Genomic DNA, 21,885 nt, shown 5'->3' with positions numbered 1-21,885 from the left:
CTGGAGTTGGCGCAAATTTATTCTGTGGAGTCAGTGATGCTATCTAACCATCCCATCCTCTGCTGCCCTCTTCTCCTCCTGCCCTCAGTCTTGCCCAGCATCAGGGTCTTTTCCAATGAGTTGGCTCTTCGCATCAGGTGACCAGCGTGTTGGAACTTCAGCTTTAGCAACAGACCTTTCAATGAATAATAAGAGTTAATTTCCTTTAGGATTGACTGGTTTGATCTCCTTGCAGAAAGTCGGGGGAGGGAGGGGATGAATTGGGAGATTGGGATTGACATATGTACACTATTGATGCTATGTATAAAATAGAAAACTAGTGAGAACCTCCTGTATAGCACAGGAAACTCAGTGCTCTGTGGTGACCTAAATGGGAAGGAAATACAACAAAGAGGGGATATATGTATATGTACAGCTGATTCACTTTGCTCTACAGTGGAAATCAACACAGCATTGTAAAGCAACTATACTCTGATAAAAATTAATAAAATGTTGCTGCACAGAATGGCCCATTAAATTTCAACAACTTACATGTGATTCCCCAGGGCAGGGAAGAAAGAAGGGACCCATCTGCTAGTGTGGTAATAGTAAGTGAAGATAAAGTGAACTGAATTTGTAGGCAGGAGGCCTGAGTTCTGGGTCATGCTGGCTGTGTGACTTTTAGCTGAGCAGACAACAACTCTGAGTATCTGGTTTCCGAAGCATGTTTTAGGAACTAAAGGAAGCATTATTGTCTGGTACCATCCGAAAGGGGCTGTGTATATGTTAACTCTTTACAGTCAATGAGAGGTTGTTGAACTGCATTTGACGATGAAAGAAAACAGATTAACTCCATCCTTGTTTTTAACATAGGACTATAGTGGCCGGAAAGTGAAAACTTTGGAGAAGGAAATGGCAACCCACTCCAGTGTTCTTGCCTGGAGAATCCCAGGGACGGGGGAGCCTGGTGGGCTGCCTTCTATGGGATCGCATGGAGTCGGACATGACTGAAGTGACTTAGCAGCAGCAGCAGCATAGTGGCCAGAGAGGTTGGGCTTGTTCAGGTTATGGCTAGACCTGTGCTAGCCAGTATGATAGCCAGTATGTGGTTGCTGAGCGCTTGAAAGGTGAAGTCTGCATTGAAATGTACTGTGAGGGTCAAATGTGTACCAGACTTCTAAGTCTTAGTACGACACAGAGAATGTACAATATTTTTAATAAGTGTTCCTTTTGATGACATGTTGAAATGGTAGGATTTAGATATATTGTGTGTGAAAGTCACTTAATTGTGTCTGACTCTTTGTGACCCTGTGGAATAGTCCATGGAATTCTCCAGGCCAGAATACTGGAGTCGGTTGCCGTTCCCTTCTCCAGGGGATCTTCCCAACCTGGGGATCGAACCCAGGTCTCCTGCGTTGCAGGTGGATTCTTTATCAGCTGAGGCACCAGGGAAGCCCAAGAATTCTGGAATGGGTAGCCTATCCCTTCTTCAGCGGATTTTCCCGACCCAGGAATCGAACCGGGGTTTCCTGCATTGCAGGTGGATTCCTTACCAGCGAGGTTAAGTAAAAATACCTCATTAAAAGTAATTTCACCTCTTTCTTTTCGTGATTTATATATTTATTATTTGTGGCGACTATAAAATTTTAAATTACCTACGTATCTTGCATTGTTTCTATCGGACAGAACCGAACTAAACTATGACACGGACTGCAGGCTGCTGTATGTACACCCAGAATTCAGCCTTCTGTGCTTTATCTGCAGGATTCATTCTAACAGTTGCAATGCTGGTAAACAGTGTGCGATCACGCCTCTAAATGGCCTTCCTGGTACATCCAAGTGGTGGGTGATCATGCGTTCTGTCTGGACCGCTGTCTTTTTTGGGATTTCAGATTGCTTCTCCTTCTGGAGCCACTTGGCTTTATCCTGAGAGCAGCTGTGTTTTGAACTGTCAGTGGGCTTCCTCGCACCCCCACCCTAGCTGCTCCCTTGGGCCCTTCCCAGCGCCCTGCACCCAGAGTTCTAGTTACTGGACCTGCCTTGAGGTAGACAGTTCCTGGGCCACCCTTCTCTGTTCTCCACGGCTCTTCTGGGCTGATGACATGTTTTACTGGACTCCCCCATCAGTCTCTATGTTGGCTGTCTTATTTTGCAGGATCTTGTCCTTCGTTAGGAGCATACTCTGAAAAGGAAAGCAAATTCTTTTCTCCATCTTAAATTACACCTGTTGCTCATTGTATCCAGGAGCGTGGGTCATCTTTTTTCAAATAATGCTTATTTTTCTTTTCTCAAATAATGCTTATTTTTATAGGAATGCTATGTCTTAATGGAAACTGGGAAAATGTTAAGAGTATAAAGAAGAAAACAACGTTAACACGTTTAGCTGCGCTTCCTTTCTTTTTTCTTTGTGTTTTTCTTTTAAATGTGAGAGCTCTTCATGTTGACACTTTCATTGGGTTTTTCTCTTAATGTAATAGAAGTTTTTCCACATGGTGTTAAAAGCAGGCTTTTAAGTATCACTTTGCAGGCAACATAACGTTGTAACATCCCCGTTGCAAGGATATTTTGTCATTTTCCCAATTTTACCTGTAATTTTGAGGATTAAGTCTATTTCCCGTAATTCTCCCACACAGCTAGTGCTGAGATGCGTGTCCGTGTTCGTGTATGTAGGCGTGCACCTGTGCGAGTGAAGCTGTTTCCATCTTTTGGATTTCTTTAGCATAGATTTCTGGAAGCAGAATGAGGAAGTCAAAGGTTCTAGGCGTTTTTAAGGCTCTTGATGCTGATCTAAGTTGCTTTCCCATTTGGTTTTGCCAAATTGCAGCTATGAAATGATGTCAAATTGCAGCTTTGAGACGATGTCAGATGGCTGCCCCTTGAACGAGTGGCTTTCTCATTTAGTTGGGTTTCTGAGCCAGATGTGGGTCTTGTCGGGGCTGGGGGTGGGGAATGGCTCCTTCGTGCTGGTCATTGTTCTCATTCCGATTTTGGACTTTCCTTAAATACCACCCCTTGTTGCTTGAAAGATGGGAGCAGCTTTCGTGGGCCTGCCTTGAAGGTTATGCCCTGAGGTTTGCTGTGGCTGAGTGAAAGACTTCTGGCCTGAGCCAGTCAGTCTCACCTAAGCCAGTCAGTCTCATCTAAGCCACCTAAGAGAACTTAGGAAGGTCCCTCAGCTTCCATCAACCTTGATTTCTCATCAGTAAAGGATAGATTATGACACCTACATTAAAGGGTTGCTGGAGGGTAAAACTAGCTAATGTAAATCTGACTGCTGAGAAGGGCCCTACCATATTCTATTTTCAGGCTGCTTTAGCGATACTCAAAAGCTTGGGGCTTGGATGCAAAGCCAAAGGGTTTAGGTCCTGCTTTTACACATTTGGCTGGTTGCGTGTTCCTTTCAGTCAGCCAGCCTTGCTGAAGATAAATACCTATGTCACGTGACCTGCAGCTCTCCCTCTCCCCCAGTGTATGTGTCCCCTCAAATGATGAAAAGGAGAGAAGGGCATTTGCATCCTGCTGCTGCTGCTGAGTCACTCCAGTCGTGTCCGACTCTGTGCGACCCCGTAGACGGCAGCCCACCAGGCTCCCCCGTCCCTGGGATTCTCCAGGCAAGAACACTGGAGTGGGTTGCCATTTCCTTCTCCAATGCATGAAAGTGAAAAGAGAAAGTGAAGTCGCTCAGTCGAGTCCGACTCTCAGTTACCTACCATTTGGGCTTCCTTGGTGGCTCAGTGGTAAAGAATCTGCCTGCTGATGCAGGAGACACAGGAGACTGCGGTTCGGTCCCTGGGTCAGAAAGGTCCCTTGGAGAAGGAAATGGCAACCCACTCCAGTATTAAAGGAGCCTGGTGGGCTACCCTCCTTAGGGTTGCAAAAGAGTCAGACACAACTTAATGACTAAACAACTACCTACCATTTACCAGCTATGTGACCTTGGACAAGTTGCTTTGATTCTTGGACCTTAATTTTTTTTTTTTTTTTAAACCCTATAAGATGGGGATAATAATGCCAGTCCTTACCTCCTGAGATGTTTGTGAAGGTTGGAGGAGATGGTGCCTGTGATTTGCTTGGCCCAGCACCTGGCCCTAGGGAATGCTCAGTAAAGGTTAGTTTACTAGTTAATTAGTTACTAGTGCACTTTAGCAGACCTGAAAGTTCCCAAGAATCCGAGTCAAACCAACCTGCTGGTTAGCTTCTCCAGCTGGTGTCCCATGACTCATGACAGTTGGGTTCATAGTTTGGACTCTTGCAAGTCAGGAGGGAACCATCCACGTTTGTCATCGGATGGGTGACAGAGTCAGGCTCTAGATGGTGAGTTGTTCTTGGAATTTCCTCCCTGTTACCATTTATGTGTAAGAGGGAGATCTCTCCTCCTCTGTCTCACACACGCAAGGACTAGGTCAGGAAGGATGCACTTGGAAATGTTACTAGTGGCTGCTTCTAAGGAGGCTTACGGGGCAGGAGGGAAGCTTAGCATTGATCCTGTGATTCTTTTCATCTTGTTGGAGGTTTTTACCAGGTGCATGTGTTAGTTCTTCAGTCCTTAAGAAACAAGTTCTAAAAAGTCCACCGGGTAGCAAAAGATCTTTGAATGCCATCCTGTGTGCTAATGAGTTAATAAGAAGCCGTGTGTGTGTGTGTGTGTGTGTGTGCTCAGTCCCTCAGTTGTATCCAACTCTTTGTGACCCCATGGATGGACTGTAGCCTACCAGGCTCCTCAGTCCATGGGATTTTCCAGGCAAGAATACTGGGTTGGGTTCCTGGAAGATCCCCCTCCAACAGGGGATCTTCCCAACCTAAGGATGGAACTCGAGTCCCCTGCATCTCTTGCATTGGCAGGCGGCTTCTTTTACCATCGAGCCACTTAAGAAAAAAAAAATCTGTCCGTTTTCGAAAATCTGTCTGTTTTACAGCTGTCCGTCTAAAACCACATTCCCTGAACCCCAGACCAGTGGGCTTTTCTCCACTCACACAGACTGTCTCCCACCCCCTGGCTGGCCTTTCCTTCTGCCTTCCAGGATCTGCCAACCTGAGTCCTAAATACCCTCGGCCCCCAAGCAGCTGACCACCCTTCTGTCCCACCCTCTGGGGTGGCCTGTCTGGGCAGCCCCAGGCCTGACCGAGCCGGCCTGAGGTTGGAGGCTTGGCTTCCCTCTCCCAGCCCCATCCTGGCCCCCGGGCCTCCCAGCGTGGAAGAAGGAGTCTGTGCAGCCTGTTCCCTACCCTCCTTTGCCTCCTTTGAACCGAGCCTTGTTCCAAGAATTTGGGGCCGCTCTGGCTGCACAGCAGGGTTGAGCTGCTCCCTCAGGCCCTGTGCATGGAGCTGGCAGCTCCCTGGGAAAGTTTCCTTTCCCTTTTCTTTCTGGCACACAGAATGGATTCCCCGCCCTGCCCTGGACTGTGCATCCTAGGGGTTATTTGAGTTGAATCCCAAAGGAGCATCTTGTTCTGCCACATCAGTGGGGCAGGGGAAGAAAGCTGAAAACCCCTATCTTCCTCCCTCTCAAAAGCCTTTGATCACTGTGCCCCGCGCCCCCGGCCCAGGCCCGAAGCCGCCTCCCTCATTCCCCCAGCCTTGTTTTCCCATCTGTTGAACCGAGTCGCTAGCCTCCTTACTGTCTTTGGAGGTCATCTCGTTCAATGATGAGCCAGTTTTTCCTACTCGATGACCAATTCAGGGAACATGAAGGCATTTATGGGCTCCCTTTTTGTTTCTCCAGCAATGTTGAAAATTACTCTGTCAGGTCCAGGATCAGGCCAGTGGTGTATCTTCTCACTCCTTGGATTGTCCACTTCCGAGGAGGGAAGACCCTTATTAAGAAGGGCCAGTGCTCTTTGGCCATTCATATCTGGACACGTTTCAGCAGCGTGGGCGGGGCCAGCCTTTCCCGCTCTTCCTTCTCAGAGTAGGTTTCAGGCCACGGCTTCTTACTGTTGGTCTAATCCCTTCTGGACAGACGAGGAACACTGAGGTGCAGAGTGGATGTGGCATTCCCGAGGGAAAGACTCTTGTAAGATTCCCAGTAAAACATTATTATTATTAATTAACAACAACATGCATACTCAGTCGCTCAGTCGTGTCCGACTGCTTTGCGCCCCCGTGGACTGTAGCTCGCCAGGTTCCTCTGTCCGTGGGATTTCCCAGGCAAGAATACTGGAGTGGGTTGCCATTTCCTCCTCCAGGGGATCTTCCCGACCCAGGGATTGAACCCAGACCTCCTGCATTGGCAGATGGATGCTTTACCACTGAGCCACCTGGGAAGGCCGGTAACAACAGCAATAATAACACTAAGGAGTAGCAGTAGCCTCTGCAGGGCGCAAGGCTTGTGCTTTTCAGCTGGGACAGTGAAGGCTCTGGCTTCTCCTCCCTTGTGTGTGGCAGCCCAAGCCTCATGGTGTTTGTTTCTCCTCGGCCAGGGATGTACTTTGCAATTTAAATGATAAAGCAAACAAGCCCTGTTTTCATAGAAGCTTTAGAAAACTCGCTTGAAGCCTCTCACCGTGGTTTTGGGAGCCCAGATGGGCCAATAGGCCAAGTTTCCCTTGAAACGTGGGGCGAGAGGGACGCTGCGGACAGTTGGTCCTTGGAGAGCGTGAATGACCGCATTCATCTGGATGAAGCTCCGAGCGTTAGCACAGGGATGCTACGCGCGGCCCACCCAGCCCACCCTTTCATGTATGTGCCTGTGGCCAGTTTGTCTCCACTCGAAATGGAAGGCGGACAGGATGGGCTATTTTTTTTCCAGTTAAAAATAATTACACGCCAGATGTCATTCCAAGTTCTGCCCCTCACCAGTTAAAGATTTTTGGATCTTTTGCCCAGAAGGCCTGTTCAGAAGGTAAGCTTGTTAGCATCTGAGCCAAGTGAAATAATAATGATTCGGGTTAGGGGCTACAGAGGACTCTGGGATGAGCAGAAAAATAATTATTGCATATTATGAAACCTTTTAAATATGTGTGTACACACACATACCCATATCATATATATATACAAGATGGGATGGCCCCAGTGACAGATGTATGTTACATCATCAGAATTAAACCTCTCTCTGCCTTGGTTTGTTTTAATTTTTGTTATTATTTTTTATGTTGGGTTGTAGCGGATCTTCGCTGCCGTGCGGTCTTTTCTCTAGTTGCGGTACATGGGCTTCTCATTGCAGTGACTTTTCTTGTTGCAGAGCATGAACTGCTCCCAGGGTCTAGAGCACAGGTTCAGTAGTTTGGGGACACGGGCTTAGTTGGCCTGGTGCAACTTTATGTGGGATCTTCCCAAACCAAGCATCGAATCCGTGTCTCCTGTATCAGCAGGTGGATTCTTTACCGCTGAGCCACCACGAAGCCCCTTTGGTTCTCAGAAGCGGCTCCTCACTCCCTGGCACCCAGAGCTTCCCAGAAACCCTTTCCGACAGAAGAGCTGCGCAAGGCCTTTAAGGAAGCAGGACATTCTTTCAGGTGTTGCTTCACAGCCCACCGCCACCGCCCCCCCCCCCCCGCTTTTTTTTTTTTTTTGCACTTATTCTCTAAAAAGAGGGTGCCTGCTCTGCCCAGTGTCAAGCACTGGTTTTCTGGAGCCAGACTTCAGTTGGATCTCAGCTCTGCCACTCACTGGCTATGTGAACTTGAACCAAAGGTCCTCTGCCTCCCATCTGGAGAGTGAGATCCCTGCCTGTGCAGGGTCGGGGCAGGGACTGGAGAGACTATTTATAAGGTGCACCATTGGTTTCCCAGGGCTGCCTTAATGCCGGACCACAAACTGGGTGGTTTGCATCAACAGATATTTATTCTCTGCCAGTTCTGGAGGCCAGAAGCCCCAAATCAAGGACTGAGCAGGGCTGTGCTCTCTCCGATGGCTGTAGGGGAGAAGCTTCCCTGCCTCTTGTAGCTTCCAGTGACTGCTGGAGATGCTTGGAGTTCCTTGGTTTGTGACTCATCACTCCAACCGCCACCCTCATATTCATAGGGCCTCCTGGTGTGTGTCTCTGTGTCCCTTGCTCTTCTTATAAGGACGCCATTCACCGGATTCAAGGCCCACCCTAATCCAATATGGGCTTCCCAGATGGCGCTAGTGGTAAAGAACCTGCCTGCCAATGCAGGAGACATGGGTTCAATCCCTGGGTCAGGACGATCCACTGGAGGAAGGCATACAACCCACTCCAGTATTCTTGCCAGGAGAATCCCATGGACAGAGAAGCCTGGCGGGTTGCAGACCATAAGGGTTGCAAAGAGTTGGATACAACTGAGTGACTTAGCAAGCACGCAAGCACTAATTCAATATGACCTCACATTAACAAATTACTCTGCAAAGACCCTTTTCAAATAAGGTCACCTTCTGAGGTTCTGGGGACAGATACATTTTTGGAGAGGACATTATTCAACCTGGTAGAGATAGCTTGCTCATTATGACAGATAACTTGCCACATGACAGCATTGGGTATTCTTAGGATTATTCCTTATCAGAGGTCTGGATACGTGTGTGCTAAGTCCCTTCAGTCATGTCTGACTCTTTGCAACCCTATGGACTGTAGTCTGCCAGGTTCTTCTGTCCATGGGCTTCTCTAGGCAAGAATGCTTGAGTGGGTTGCCATTTCCTCCTCCAGGGCATCTTCCCAACCCAAGGGTCGAACCCGTGTCTTCTGTGTCTCCTGCATTGCAGGTGAATTCTTTACTGCTGAGTCACCAGGGAAGCCCAGGGGTTTGGATAGATAGCTCTCAAATAAGATGGGAGCCAGCCTGGTTATTTGGGGAACAGAAGGGAGGGAGGCTGGATTGGTGGTTGGAGAGGAGACAGGATGGCATGAAGCAGCTGGCTGGTTCCATGGACGGGATGGCCCTGGAGCTGGGGAAGCCATATTTGCTTCATTCCAGGTGAGAGCGATGGTGGCCTGGTCGGGGTGGTGACCAAGCAGGTGGAGAGAGAAGACTGTGCATTCTGGATTCCGTGATTCCCCCATTGATTCTCTTGGCCGCTCTGGGCCCTGGAATCTGCCTTGCTGTGTTATCTTGGATGATGAGCATGGAATGCTTTAGAGTCTCCGAGAGCAAGTCTGACCCCAAGGGCCCTTGAAGGGAATTGCTTTTTATGGCCTCTGAGCCTGAGTCCTGGCTCTGTTACCTGTGAGTTGCTCATCGTCCCCTGGGCCCTGCCGAGCCCCAGGGAGCAGGTGGGCAAGGGGAGTAAGTGGGCAAGGGCAACAGGGGGTGCCGAGGGATTCGGCCAGATTTCATAGGCCTCTTCTGGTCAACCAGCAGGCATCCTGGAGTCCTTCGTCCCTCAGGACGGTGCTCCCCAGGACTCTGAGACATTGTCCGCATTCTTCTCAGGGCCCTGGAATGTGGCCACCATGACGGCGGCTCCAGGGCAGTTGGAACCTTTCCTGGTCCACCTGCCCTCTGCTCCGCTGCCGCTGATCGGGTTGTGCCGGTTCTGCTTGCTTGGCTCAGTCCCCCCCACTTCCTCCAGCTGGCCCCAGCTGGGGCAGGTAGGCATCGACCCCATGGACAGTTATTTTCCAGAAACCAGCCTCGAGGATCTCGATATCTTGGTGTTGGGGCTTGGAGTCTGTCTGGTCCTAAGGGCAAAGAATGTTCTCCCCTGGGGACACGCCTGCATATTTGTTAATGTCATCAGTCTTCCTGTCCAGTGCTTCTCAAGCACTTGAGTGGACGTCAGAACCGCCTGGAGGGCTTGTTACAACCCAGGTGGTGGGACCCCACACCCAGGGCTCTAAGGTGAGGCCCGAACATCAGAATTCTGACAAGCTCACAAGTGGCACCAGAATTAAGGATCTCATTTCCCATTTTGAGTAGCGGAGTCTAGACCATTCTCGCTGCTCAGACCACTCGGTCTCATAGACCCCTTCCCCAAACCTCTGTTATTCTGAATCACCAGGTGCTGTTGACCCCAGTTACTGTCTTCAAACAATCTTCATTGATTGATTTATTTTGCTTGTTGTTTTTGATATGTCTCCTCCAGGAGAGGGTAGAAGCCATGGCTGGGTCCTTCTTGTTCTCCATGTTCAGTACTTAGTGAGAGGTTAATAAATATTCTTCAATGAATGAATGAAAAATGAATGAACGCAGACTGTCGAGAATCAGGTGGAGGCTAAACCATGTTGTCTGACTTTCAGGGGACTGCAATGAAAGCTTTTCATTGTGGAAGGAAATGGGATGTCCCCATTCTAGAGATGACCAGAACTAGACAGTTCCAGAAGCTAGGTGTGGTAGGAAAATGCTAATTGCTAATCATAAAATAAGAATTTGGTGCTTGCGGGCTTCTCTGGTGGCTCAGTGGGAAGGAATTCGCCTGCAATGCAAGAGACGCAAGTTCTATCCATGGGTCAGGAAGATCCCCTGGAGAAGAAAATGACAGCCTACTCAAGTATTCTTGCTTGGGAATCCTATGGACAGAGGAGCCTGGCAGGCTGCAATCTATGGTTGCAAAAGAGTCGGACACAACTGAGCAACTACACAACAGCAACAGCTGAGTGCTTGCACTGCGTTGGGCACTGCTTTGTGTATATTAAGTTTCCATGAAGAAGCATGTTTCCCAGACAGTAAGCAGGGGAGCCTGGCTTCAAATACGAGTACCGCGGCTGCAGGGTTGACACACCACCTTTAAGGAGGCTGTGATGAGGAAGGGAAGAGAGAGGAGGTGGTCCTCTTACTTGCTCTTTTTTTACAAAGCTTCCATGACAGGTGATGCAGTGAAGTCCTCTAGGTGGAGGGTAGGTGGCCATGGCTGGTTCTGGTTACAATTACCTTGCACTAGAATATGAACTCACGTTCATGGGGCCAGAAGCCAGGGCTCCCAAGGCTGAGTTATTATTTTCCTGGGAAATGCCAGAGCTCTTTGGAGTCTTGTTGCATTTCGTGACTGACAAATGCCCCCTTCCCCAGGGTGGCTGGAATTACTACCCGGTGCCTGGTCGCTAAGAGTCAGGCACGACTGAGCGACTTCACTTTCACTTTTCACTTTCCTGCATTGGAGAAGGAAATGGCAACCCACTCCAGTGTTCTTGCCTGGAGAATCCCAGGGACGGGAGAGCCTGGTGGGCTGCCGTCCATGGGGTCGCACAGAGTCGGACACGACTGAAGCGACTTAGCAGCAGCAGCAGCAGCAGCAGCAGCCCACAAGCAAGCCATGGATGACCTGACATCCATGGAGATGATGTCTGGCCAGGGCCACCAGGTGGGGGAGAAGAGGCTGTGGACTTGCCTTCCATGTGGTCCAGGACTTGCTGGCAAAGGACTGTGGGCTTCCAGCAATACTTTTAACCTGGAAAGAATAAAAAAAGGTTCAGGGTGGACCCCTCAGCTGCTGCTGCTGACATCTTATCACTTAAGCACATATTTTTCCAAATACCAGAAATTAAGGGGAAATTTAAAAACTCCATTCTGAAGTTCATGAACCGTTGCTCTTGGAAGATGAACTTCTGAAAAATTCCCTTGATGGCTTTTAGGAGGCTGTGGATAACTTTATATTATTCCTGAAAAATTTCCTGGATTTTCCATGTCAAATATTTAGTTTTATTACAGAGGGATAGAGAACTAAGATTGATTGAGCCCATCATTGTGCTGGGCCCAGTGGTCCTTTCACTTTGGTTTTGCCTTTTGCAGAGTTATCCTGGGAGGCAGAGGAATGAGTATCCCTGCTTTACAGACGAGGGTGGCCCCTGTGGGGAGGGACTTGCTCATAGCCAGGATTCACACTGGGTCTCAGTTTTTGTAAGTGTGGGGCTGCCAGCGGTGATAAGTTCACGTATTGCTCTCTTGACTTTGTTTTTGGTGGGATTGTGGGTATCAGATAAAATAATATATGTATATGTATCATATCTGTCTCTATGTAATATATTAATAAGACTGGATTTTGAAGCTGAAGCCCCAAAACTTTGACCACCAATGCAAAGAGCCAACTCATCGGAAAAGACCCGGATGCTGGGAAAGATTGAGGGCAGGAGGAGAAGGGGACGGCAGAGGATGAAATGGTTGAATGGCATCACTGACTCAATGGACATGAGTTTGAGCAAACTCTGGAGATGGTGAAGGACAGGGGAGCCTGGCGTGCTGCAGTCCATGGGGTTGCAAAGAGTTGGACACGACTGAGCGACTGGACAACAAAATGCACATATCATGTGTGTACAATTACTGCATCACAGTTTGCACGGAAACCAAAAGTGGTCCTTTTCAAAGCAGTTGGCTTGAGGGGCTGTAGGCAGATGTCAACAGTGTGTCTATACTCAGAAAGTATTGGGAACATGTAGTTTGAAGGTTTGTCATTTGGAGGACTGTTGAGAAATTAAAGCAAGTGACTCAGTCCAGACTGTATGGGATCAAAACAAGATCTGACTCCAGTGATAATAGTACTAATAATAGCTTTTATTTATAGCATGTTTACCACGTGTCAGGTGCAAACTCCTTTTGTTAAAAATTTTTTTTTGATGTGGCCCATTTGTAAAGTCTTTATTTAGTTTGTTACAATATTGCTTCTGTTTTTCATTTCGGTTTTTTGGCTGCCAGGCATGTGGGATCTTAGCGCCCTGACCAGGGATCAAACCCCCACCCCTTGCACTGGAAGGCCAAGTCTTAACCACTGGACTCCCCTGGAAGTTCTATCAGGTGCAATTCTAAGTGCTTTCTGTCAGGTAACTCATTTCATCCTCGTAACAAGCCTATGTTCTAAGTACCGTTATCACCATCCCCATCTTACATATGAAGAAGCTGAGGCGCAGAGAGGTTGATTAAGTTGGTCCAAGGTCACCCAGGTAATAAAAGGTAGAACTGGGATTTGAACCCAGGCACCGCAGGCTGGGAGGCACCAGAGACTGAGAGGTTAACTGCTGGGTTAATATACCAGCGATGGGCCTGCCTTTCTTGTGCGTCTCATGAACAGGCTCTGAAGGTTAAGCACAGAGAAGCTTTTGTTCATTTGTTGAAGGGACTTTTCTGAGTGGCTTGACAGGTTGTCAGGCACTGTGCTAGGTGAGCCAGGTTAGAAAGAGACGTCAGCAAAGATTCCTGGCTTAGACGGTATCCCGGTTCAGGGTCACTGTATCACTGCTCCCCTTTTGATGGGTGGGGATACATCCCTCCTCCTAGAAGTGAGGCTTGGTCATGTGACGTGCTCTGGCCAATCAGATGTGTGCAGAAAGGTGTGCCTTCCTGATGGAGGCTTTGAGAGTCCAGTAATGCTTTTTCTGTCCACTGTGGCAGGTGAAGGGCTTCCAGATGGCAGCTGCAGAGGGCACAGGAGACCCCCAGACCAGGCACGAGGAGCTTGGATGGGTCAGGGTCCCAGTGGGCTCAGCGGAGAAGGTTTAATGAAGGGCAGTGGACAGAGGCAGGGCAGAGTTAGGAACCAACATGGGCGCACCATTCAGGCCCAGTCCTGGCGAGAAGGGCGGAGGAGGGGCCGCTCGGCAGGCTGTGGTGTGGGGGGACCCAGGCTCTGCCGCATGGAGAGGGGCCTGGGATTTCTACCCTGAACGCTTCCTTCTTCCGCCCTAGAATCTCCTGCTGGTGCTTCCCACTGGCTGAACTCAGATGGCAGCCGGGGCCTCCGGGGTGGTGGATGGAGCCCTTGGCCTTCCAGGTGCAGAGTTGGGTGGAGAAGAGTAAGTTCTGGGTTGGAGTTGGGGGGAGGGGGCAACAGGAAAATAAGCCGGAGAGTGAGGAAGGTTCACGTGAGGGATCAGGGGGCAATAAGGGAGGATGGGGGTCCGTGCCACTGGCAGCCTTTGGGCTTTATTAGGAGGGATGTGTGAAGACAGTGGATTGGAGCAGACGTGCTTAAATATCAACACGACTCTCAGGGTAGCGTCTCTGTGGTGGGCATGGACAGAAGCCCCCTAGCACGAGGGCTGGGACCCCAGAGAGAAAGGTCCTCCTGCAGACCCTGCGTGAGGCATTTGCCTGGTCTACGTGCTGTGTGCCCGCCAGCCCATAAAGGACAGGAAAGAGAGAGGACCGGAGCGGCTCGAGAGAGGATATTCTGGAACTCTTGATAATCAGGTCCCATTGTAAAGTCATGCTTTGAGTTACAGCACTGAATATCTTTGTGCCAGCGGAAAACTTTTACAGACTGTCCCCGGCGAGCTCAGAATCCTGTTTGGATCTCAGAAGGCCTTAAAATAGTACCAGATGCTGGTAGACAGACTCCGAAGGGGCAGAGGTCACGGACTCACTGTGCCGGCCACACCTGGGTGGGACAGCCCCGGTCACTCTGGCTCGCAGAGCTGGGCACACAGAGGCTTTCTCGTCTGGTCGAGTTCCCATAAGCGGACCCACGTGGGAGGTGGGTCCAGCCCAGTCAGGCACCAAGCGTTGACTGGCATCTTCTCAGGCCAAACGGCAGTTCTTTGTCAGCTAGTTCTGACGGGATGCCTGGGGGTGGGAGGGCACAGTTGTGGATTTCAGGTCCATCTCAAGTGGGATTCCAAGTGAGGAGGGAGGGCTGGGAGTCAAACAGATTCTGGTTCTACCATTGTGGCCGGGAGCACCAGAAACCTTTTGCTGACCGGAATCTTTCTTTATCCCTTAGAGCTTGCCCTAGGGACAGATGGTTTGGGGCCAAGTGCTTCAAGGTCCTTGAGTCTCAGTCTACACCCCTGTAAAACGGGGATGATATACCTCTAGGGATGTTGGGAGGGAGGCAAGGTGTCTGGCACAAACTTGTGCTCCGTGAATTTCCTTTCAACTCAGAATCAGATCTTTCTGTCTCTCAAAGGCCAGGAGGAAGGAGCGGCAGGTACTGCTGGCCCCGTTTGATAGGCAGTCAGATGAGAAGGCAAGAGGCTGGGTACCCTGCCTGAAGTGAGATCCATGTAGAATCCAGGTTTGAGCCGAGAGTCTGTGTGCTCCTCATCACAGCAATATTTTTGTAATCATATCATCTGACCAAGGAGATATACACCTGCATTTTTATTTGCGAAGGCAATTTGCTGCATTTTTGTGTTGTCTGAAAATAATTTATTTTGTTATCTCTTATTACTTATTCATTTTTTAAAATTATTTTTTAAGTTGTATGGTTTATGTTTACATGTTCGGAATTTTATGTCTCTCCTATATTACCACTTATCCATTTTGGATTTTTAAGATAAAAGCTGGAAAATTGTTTTGCCCTTTGATGGACTTCATGCTGAATTTGTTGATGCCCCAGTTCCGGGCAGCAATTCGGACTCTTCTTGAAAAGGCCATGTCTCTGTGTCACATTGTTCTGCTCCCAGACCCAGCTCCTTGAAGGTCATCTGTCTCTTCCTTCCTGAGAGGGCTCAATGGGGCCCCTCGTAACTGGTGTGCATGAGCCCTCCCTCTTGCTTCAGAAAAGACCTGGTTCACGCCCCCAGATAGTTAATCAACCTTAGAGCATCAGCACCTTCACCCAGCTCGGTCACCAGTCCTTTGCCGGGTACCAAGGGGAGTTGGACTAAGTGGTTTTCCAGGGATCTGCCCAGCTCCAGACATCCTAGGATTCACCAGTGGACAGCAAGTAGGGCTCAAGGGCCAGGTCAGAGTCCTTTCTCCGGAAGCTTCTGTCATATCATCCAGCAAGTCCTCAGGTGAGAGCTCCAGCTTCCTGGTCTGCACAGGCCAGAGGCAGGACCCTGCTACTGCTCAGGTGGCTGTGAGTGTGGAAACAGGTGATGTGGTCGGAAGAGGTTTGTAATGGGCCAGGAGTATATCAATCGCACACTTCGTGAAGGATGCTCACTTTTGGGTACTTGGTCGGAATCATCTTCTTGGGCAGACTTAGAGGTCCTCAGGTGGAACCCAGGATGAATTCCTTGAGAGAATCTCTTTCTTTCCAGAGTACAGCCTCAAGGGCCATGCTTTCTGAAGCTGCAGGCGGGGGATTCTTGATATTCTTCATGGTTCCTTTGGGGAAGCCTCCGGGCTTCTGAATTATTGATGCATGTCTACATTATTAAAGGGCACCATTTGCATTTGTTAGCTGAATTTGTGAATAAGAAAGCTGCCTGGGGAAGCCAGTCCTGATTGCAGCCTCACGACTGGTCTGAATGAGGGTGGACCAGTCTGGACTCTTCGGTGTTTCCACTCCAGCTATACACACAGCTTGTTTCTGTCCTCTCTTATCCACTGGGCTTTTGGAACTCCACTCTTCTCCTCCTATGCTTCTGTAAGCCACACAACCCTCCTACAACCTGCAGTCCTGGCTTCTTAAAGGTGCAACTCAGATGCCACCTCCCCCAGGAAGTTCTCCCGTCCTTAGGATAGACTTAAGGTTCTGTTCTGTTCTGTTCAGTCACTCAGTCGTGTCCGACTCTTTGCGACCCCATGGACTGTAGCCTACCAGGCTTCTCCGTCCATGGGATTCTCCCGGCAAGAATACTGGAGTGGGTTACCATTTCCTTCTCCAGGGGATCTTCCCGACCCAGGGATCGAACCCGGGTCTCCCGCATTGGAGGCAGACGCTTTAACCTCTGAGCCACCTGCATAAACTGGGAACAGAGACCGTCTCATCCCCTTGCCTCAGAATGTCTGTTTCGCATACTAGACTGAACTCTGTGGGGATGAGCCTAAGTTTTATGTGCATCTCATTGCCTCAGAGTGGTACCTGACACCTAGCAGGCGCTCTCCATGGGGTGTTGACTGCAGTGGTGGGGAAAGATTCCTTCAGGAAGGTAGGATTGGATTTGAGCCCTTCCTATAGTCTTAAGCAGAATTGAGACGTGAACTTTATTTGGCTGTGTGTTACTCACTTAGTCGTGTCCGACTCTTTGAGACACCATGGAATACTGGATTTGACAACCCAGTATCCTGGGAGGGAGAAGGAATAAGGGCAGAGAGATATTATTTGAGTCTGGAAATTGACGTGCGCTCGCTCTTGACCCTGAGCACGCATCTAGCTGACTCAAGCTTGCCATTCCTCCCTCTGCAGGAGGAGGTTATGAAAGTGACACGACTGCGCACGCTGGGAGCTGGCAGGAGCATAAATAATACATCTGATATGCAGATGAACGGCCCAGGGTGTCTCTGGTCTGGGGAGAATTCTTAGTAGACCTGAGATATTTGCGAAACTGAATGTTCTGTTTCCCGTCCACAGCCTCAACGCATGACCCCTATTACTGCGTGTGAGAGAGATTTCCGACATGGACATCTCCTCCGTACCAGCGACGGTCTCTCCTGAGCAGAGCTTGAGGAAGGGTCATTACTGTTTGTCAGACCTTCACCTTCCCATGTACCTTGTGCTTCTGAAAAATTCTGTTGTTCCTGGGAACCCGTGTCGGGCTGTCCTGGTGCTTGTCAACCTTGGGGCCAGAGGTGGTCCTTTATCAGAGGTGTCCACCCACCTGGGAACCTTTGCCAAGGATGCACCCCAGACCCCACTGAGGGCTGGAAGATGTGCTTTTAAAGGCCTTCGGGTAATTGAAGCTTTGAAAGCAACTGAACTAACCAGTCATAAAAGTGAATGCAATCACCGCCCTCAAAATAGCAATAGAATGTGAGGAAAGGACGTTTGCATTCCTCTCCACTTGCACCGTGAGACCCAGTTCTGTGGCTTGATTGGTGTAACTTCGAGGCCTTGGCCAGCGTCTGTTCTGCCTTTGGTCTTTCTCTCTCTCTCTGAACAGACCCCAGAAACGTAATACTACATTGTAAAGCAACTGTCGTTATTCAGTCACTAAGTCGTGTCTGACCCTTTGCGACCCCATGGACTGCAGCACGCCAAGCTTCCCTGTCCTTCACCATCTCCTTCAGTTCGCTCAAACTCATGACCATTGAGTCGGTGATGCCATCCAACTGTCTCATCCTCTGTCGTCCCCTTCTCCTCCCACCTTCAATCTTTCCCAGCATCAGGGTCTTTTCCAATGAGTCCGATAAAAATTACTTTTAAAAAGTGGAGACGCAGACGTAGAGAACAGATGTGTAGATACTAAGGGGGGAGAACGGGGGTGGGCTGAATTGGGAGATTGGGGATGACGTGTATACACTATTGATACTTTGTATGAAATAGGCAACTGATGAGAACCTGCTGCATAGCACAAGAGGACTCATTGCTCTGTGGTCACCTAAATGAAAAGGAAATCCAGTAAAGACGGGATAGATACATACATCCAGCTGATTCACTTTGCTGTACAGCAAAAACTAACACAACGTTGTAAAGCAACTAGACTCCGATAAAAATAATTTAAAAGCAGTAGAATAAAGAGACCCCAGAGTCTGCTGTGTCTTCAGATCTCCCTGGCACCTTTATCCTAGCGAGGTCCTTTCCTGTCTGCCTGTCTCTCCCAGGAACAGAAAAAACTTGGATGCAGTGGCCACATACCACCTTCTAGATGTGAAACCTTCCCTCGAGACTAGCCACAGCTGAGCTTTTCCTTTCCAGAATGGTCCTGATTCTTAGCCTTGCAGGCTCGCTGTGGGCTTCCTCAGGCTGTGTGCATAGCTGAGCCTATGTGACATATAACACCCACGGAGCCTGGCCTGTGGCCATGGGACTGCCCTGGATCTGAGGGCAGTTCATAGAAGGGCATCTCCATTGGCACCTTAACATAAGGTCATCTACCCAGTCATAAAAAGGGAAACGGCAATGAAAAATGCCTCCTTTTCCTGTGAAGATCGCACAGTGCACAAGGTGGTCGTTTCCTGGACAGTTGACAGAGCTGCTGAGAAGCAGCTCTGTGAGCATCCATTGCTGGGGTGTGTGTGGGGGAACTGCATTGGTCCAGCCACGGGACGGGCAGTGTGGCTCTTCCTAACCAAACTGCATGTGTGCGTGCCCTTTGACCCAGCAACCTCCTGTAGGGATGTTTTCCCCAGAGATGTACCTGCAGATGTTTGTGCAAAATGAACAATGCACACGATTATTCACAGTATGTGATAGGAGTGGGGTCCCCAGGTGCCTCAGTGGTAAAGAACCTACCTGCCAATGCAGGAGACATAAAGAGATCCCTGGATTCAATCCCTGGGTCTGCAAGATTCCCTGGAGAACGGAATGGCAACCCACTCCAGTATTCTTGCCTGGAGAATCCCATGGGCAGAGGATCCTGGCGGGCTGCAATCCATGGGGTCGCAAAAGATCAGACACGGCTGAGTGACTAACACCCACAGTAATATTAAGATGTTAGCAGGGATGGAAATATATGATAATATAATTTGCTGTGGAGTGTGTGAACTCTCTGTACTATATTAAGATTTTCAGATTTTTCTATAAAATCTAGAACTGTTCTAAAAAATTTAAGATTATTTAAAAAGAAGCAGGACTTCCCTGGTGGTCTAGTGGCTGTCGGATTTCCATTTGGAAAGCGTTGGGGGCATATGGTTGTCGAGCATCCGCCATGGGCGAGAGCCTGGAAGCTCACGGTGGGAGGAGAGCGGGTCTGCGGGGAACCTGGGCTCCAGGAGAGGAGGGCAGGTGGCGTCGCTTAAGGAACCAGCAGCCCTGGAGATGCGGAGCCAGAGTGAGAGTGAGTAGGTGAGTCGTCCCAGTGGGAGGCCAGGAAAGGAAAGGGAAGGGCTGGGTCTCTGGCAGGCTGCCTGGAAGAGGTGACCTGGGGCTGACCTAGGAGTTTGAGTTGGGGGGGAATGGAGAGTGGGGGCTTCTGCTGGTAGTGGCTCAGGTTTGCAAAGAGGCTGCAGGGGATGATGCCCCAGGGTGAGTAGCCGAGGCCTTCGGTAGGGGAAAGGCGAGTGACCAGACTGTCTGGAAAGGGACGAGGAGAGGTGGCAGGGAGGGAGGGAATACCAGGAGAGGGAGGGGGCGAAGGGGAGGGGTTCAGGGAGGGGCGGAGCCAGGGGCAGGGTGCTAGTTATGCCTCTGAACCGCGTACTGAGGAGTTCACAGCGCTGGTGGCCACTGTCCCCTGGGGCTTGCTCCGTGCCTCCCTCCTCTGTCCTGCAAGCCTGTCCTTTCTCTCCCTTGCTCCTCACTCCCGGGCCTCAGAAGCCAGTGAGCGGGCATCCTGGCCGTTTCCAGTCCCATGGGCTGCCCACCCTCCTCTGATCCTGGTCGCCCTGTGCAGGCGTGACCTCACCCCGTGGCCTGTTTACCCTGGCGCAGCGACAGGACGATTGGGTCACGTGGGGGCCCCTGGCATGCCAGCCGTATGAGTCGCCGGCTGTGGGCACAGGAGGACAGGCGGGGAGGGGGGTTTGGTGAACAAGGGCGCATTCCTCAGGGCTGACTGTCCCGGCCCGCCTGGCAGGGGACCCCCCGCTTCTGGAGGCCGCTCTAGGGCACTGGGCCGGCCCAACGCTGCACCGGAGCGCTGAGTCACGGCCTGCAGCATGGCCTCTGAGTCACCCTGCAGTCCTGTCCTACACAGATTTTGTGAGAGTCCTTTGTGGGAGTCTCCGGGGCCCGAGGGGGCACATGACCCTCTGTGCCACTGGCCACCCTCCTGAGGTCTCTTGCCTACCCTCTCACCACCCCCATCACCTTACAGTTCTGGCCGACGTCCTTCTGGTAGGATCAGTTATGACCTTTTGAGATCCAGAGCCCAGAAGCTGAGTTACGGGAAAGAAGCGTGGGCAAGTTAGCAAGTCAGGGCGGGAGCCAACCAGGCAGGATCTGGAGGTGGGGAGGGCTGGGTCGTCTGTCCCGGCAGAGTCACAGGAGGAGCACACAAACTGCCTGTGTCTTGTGTGTGTTGTGAGTGTCTTGAAATGACGTTGAAAACCCACCCTGGGAGGGAGCACTGTATCAGTAACATCAGACCCAAGAGGGCTGTGTGCCATTAAGTCCTGTCCAAAGATGTCAGGCTCTGTCCTTATATCCATTTCCTGGTGGCAGAAATGGAGGCTTTAGTAGAAGATGCTTTCTTGGGGTCCATGAGCTAGAAAGTGGCGTGTCTGGAGTTTGAGCCCAGACCTCGGTTCTATAATTAGACTCCCTGAGTCAAGTTCATTGGTTGTGCTCATTTCATCCTCTCCTTTTCCTTTTTCTTCTTCTCTCCTTTGCCACTTGGCTGCTGGAGTCCTTCCCACGGAAGGCAGCTGTCAGCAGTGTTAAGGGGAAGCCTCTGTTAAGGAGAAAGCAAAGTGGTGTTTGGAGTCCTATGGTCAGGGCAAACTAGGCACCGGCTCCGTCCACTGGGATGGAGAGAGAAGCCGGAGGCCTTGACAGTGAGGACCCCCAGGGGTCTGTGTGGGAGGTGGTGAGGGGTCGTGGCTCAGTGCACGGAGATGGGGGTAGCTCCTTGACAGTGAGGACCCCCAGGGGTCCATGTGGGAGGTGGGGAGGGGTTGTGGCTCAGTGCAAGGAGATGGGGCTAGCTCCTTGACAGTGAGGACCCCCAGGGGTCTGTGTCTGGGAGGTGGGGAGGGGTCGTGGCTCTGTGCAAGGAGATGGGGGTAGCTTCTTGACTCTGAGGGGAAACCTGTGTTGAGGCTGGGGAAGCCCCTTGGGGTTCAGGTACTAGATGTACCTCCTGTTTGTCAGGAGGCTTTGGGAGGGTTGTTTTCTTTCTGCTGTTCTCAGTTATCTTTTGCACAGAGGAAGCTGGGCTAGATGAGGGAGTCTAAAGCATAGGCCCCCTGCCCCCGCCCCAACTTTTACCCCAAGGGCAGGGGTAAGGAGAGTGGGGCATCTGCAAGAGGGTGAGGGCCTTGGAATCTGCATTTGTAACACGCTCCCATGTGAGGGACCCCTCTTCAGGTCAGCCCCTGAGATGCAGGTGGGCCCTCCCTGTCTTCCTGCCTTGGTGGTCTCAGCCAGCAAGGATGCTCAGGGCTGACCGACTGCACGGAGATGGTGTTGTCAAGTCTGTGTTTGAAATCTCTCACTACAACAGTCCATCTATTTCATACATCAACTGGGATTTCTGGCTTCACTTGGGCAGGTGGGTGGGGTCCTGTGTTCCCAGGGCCACCCCTGCTGGAGCTGCCTGTACAGGCCTGGGGATTGGGAATTCAGGTGTTATCCTCAGAGGGTAAGATGCCGGGAGA

The 21,885-nt window shown here is 50.4% G+C and overlaps 1 long non-coding RNA gene across 18 annotated transcripts in view; it reads left to right on the top strand.

Moving 5' to 3' along the window:
• LOC129559830 (uncharacterized) overlaps positions 1-21,885 on the top strand; it is a 229,023-nt gene that overhangs the window by 19,305 nt on the left and 187,833 nt on the right. The window lies entirely within an intron of this gene.

The sequence above is a fragment of the Moschus berezovskii genome, chromosome 16 (assembly GCF_049115385.1).
Source record: "Moschus berezovskii isolate FMDL1 chromosome 16, NW_MosBer_1.0, whole genome shotgun sequence".
Lineage (NCBI taxonomy): Eukaryota > Metazoa > Chordata > Mammalia > Artiodactyla > Moschidae > Moschus > Moschus berezovskii.
This window is presented reverse-complemented; position numbering and strand designations above follow the sequence as displayed.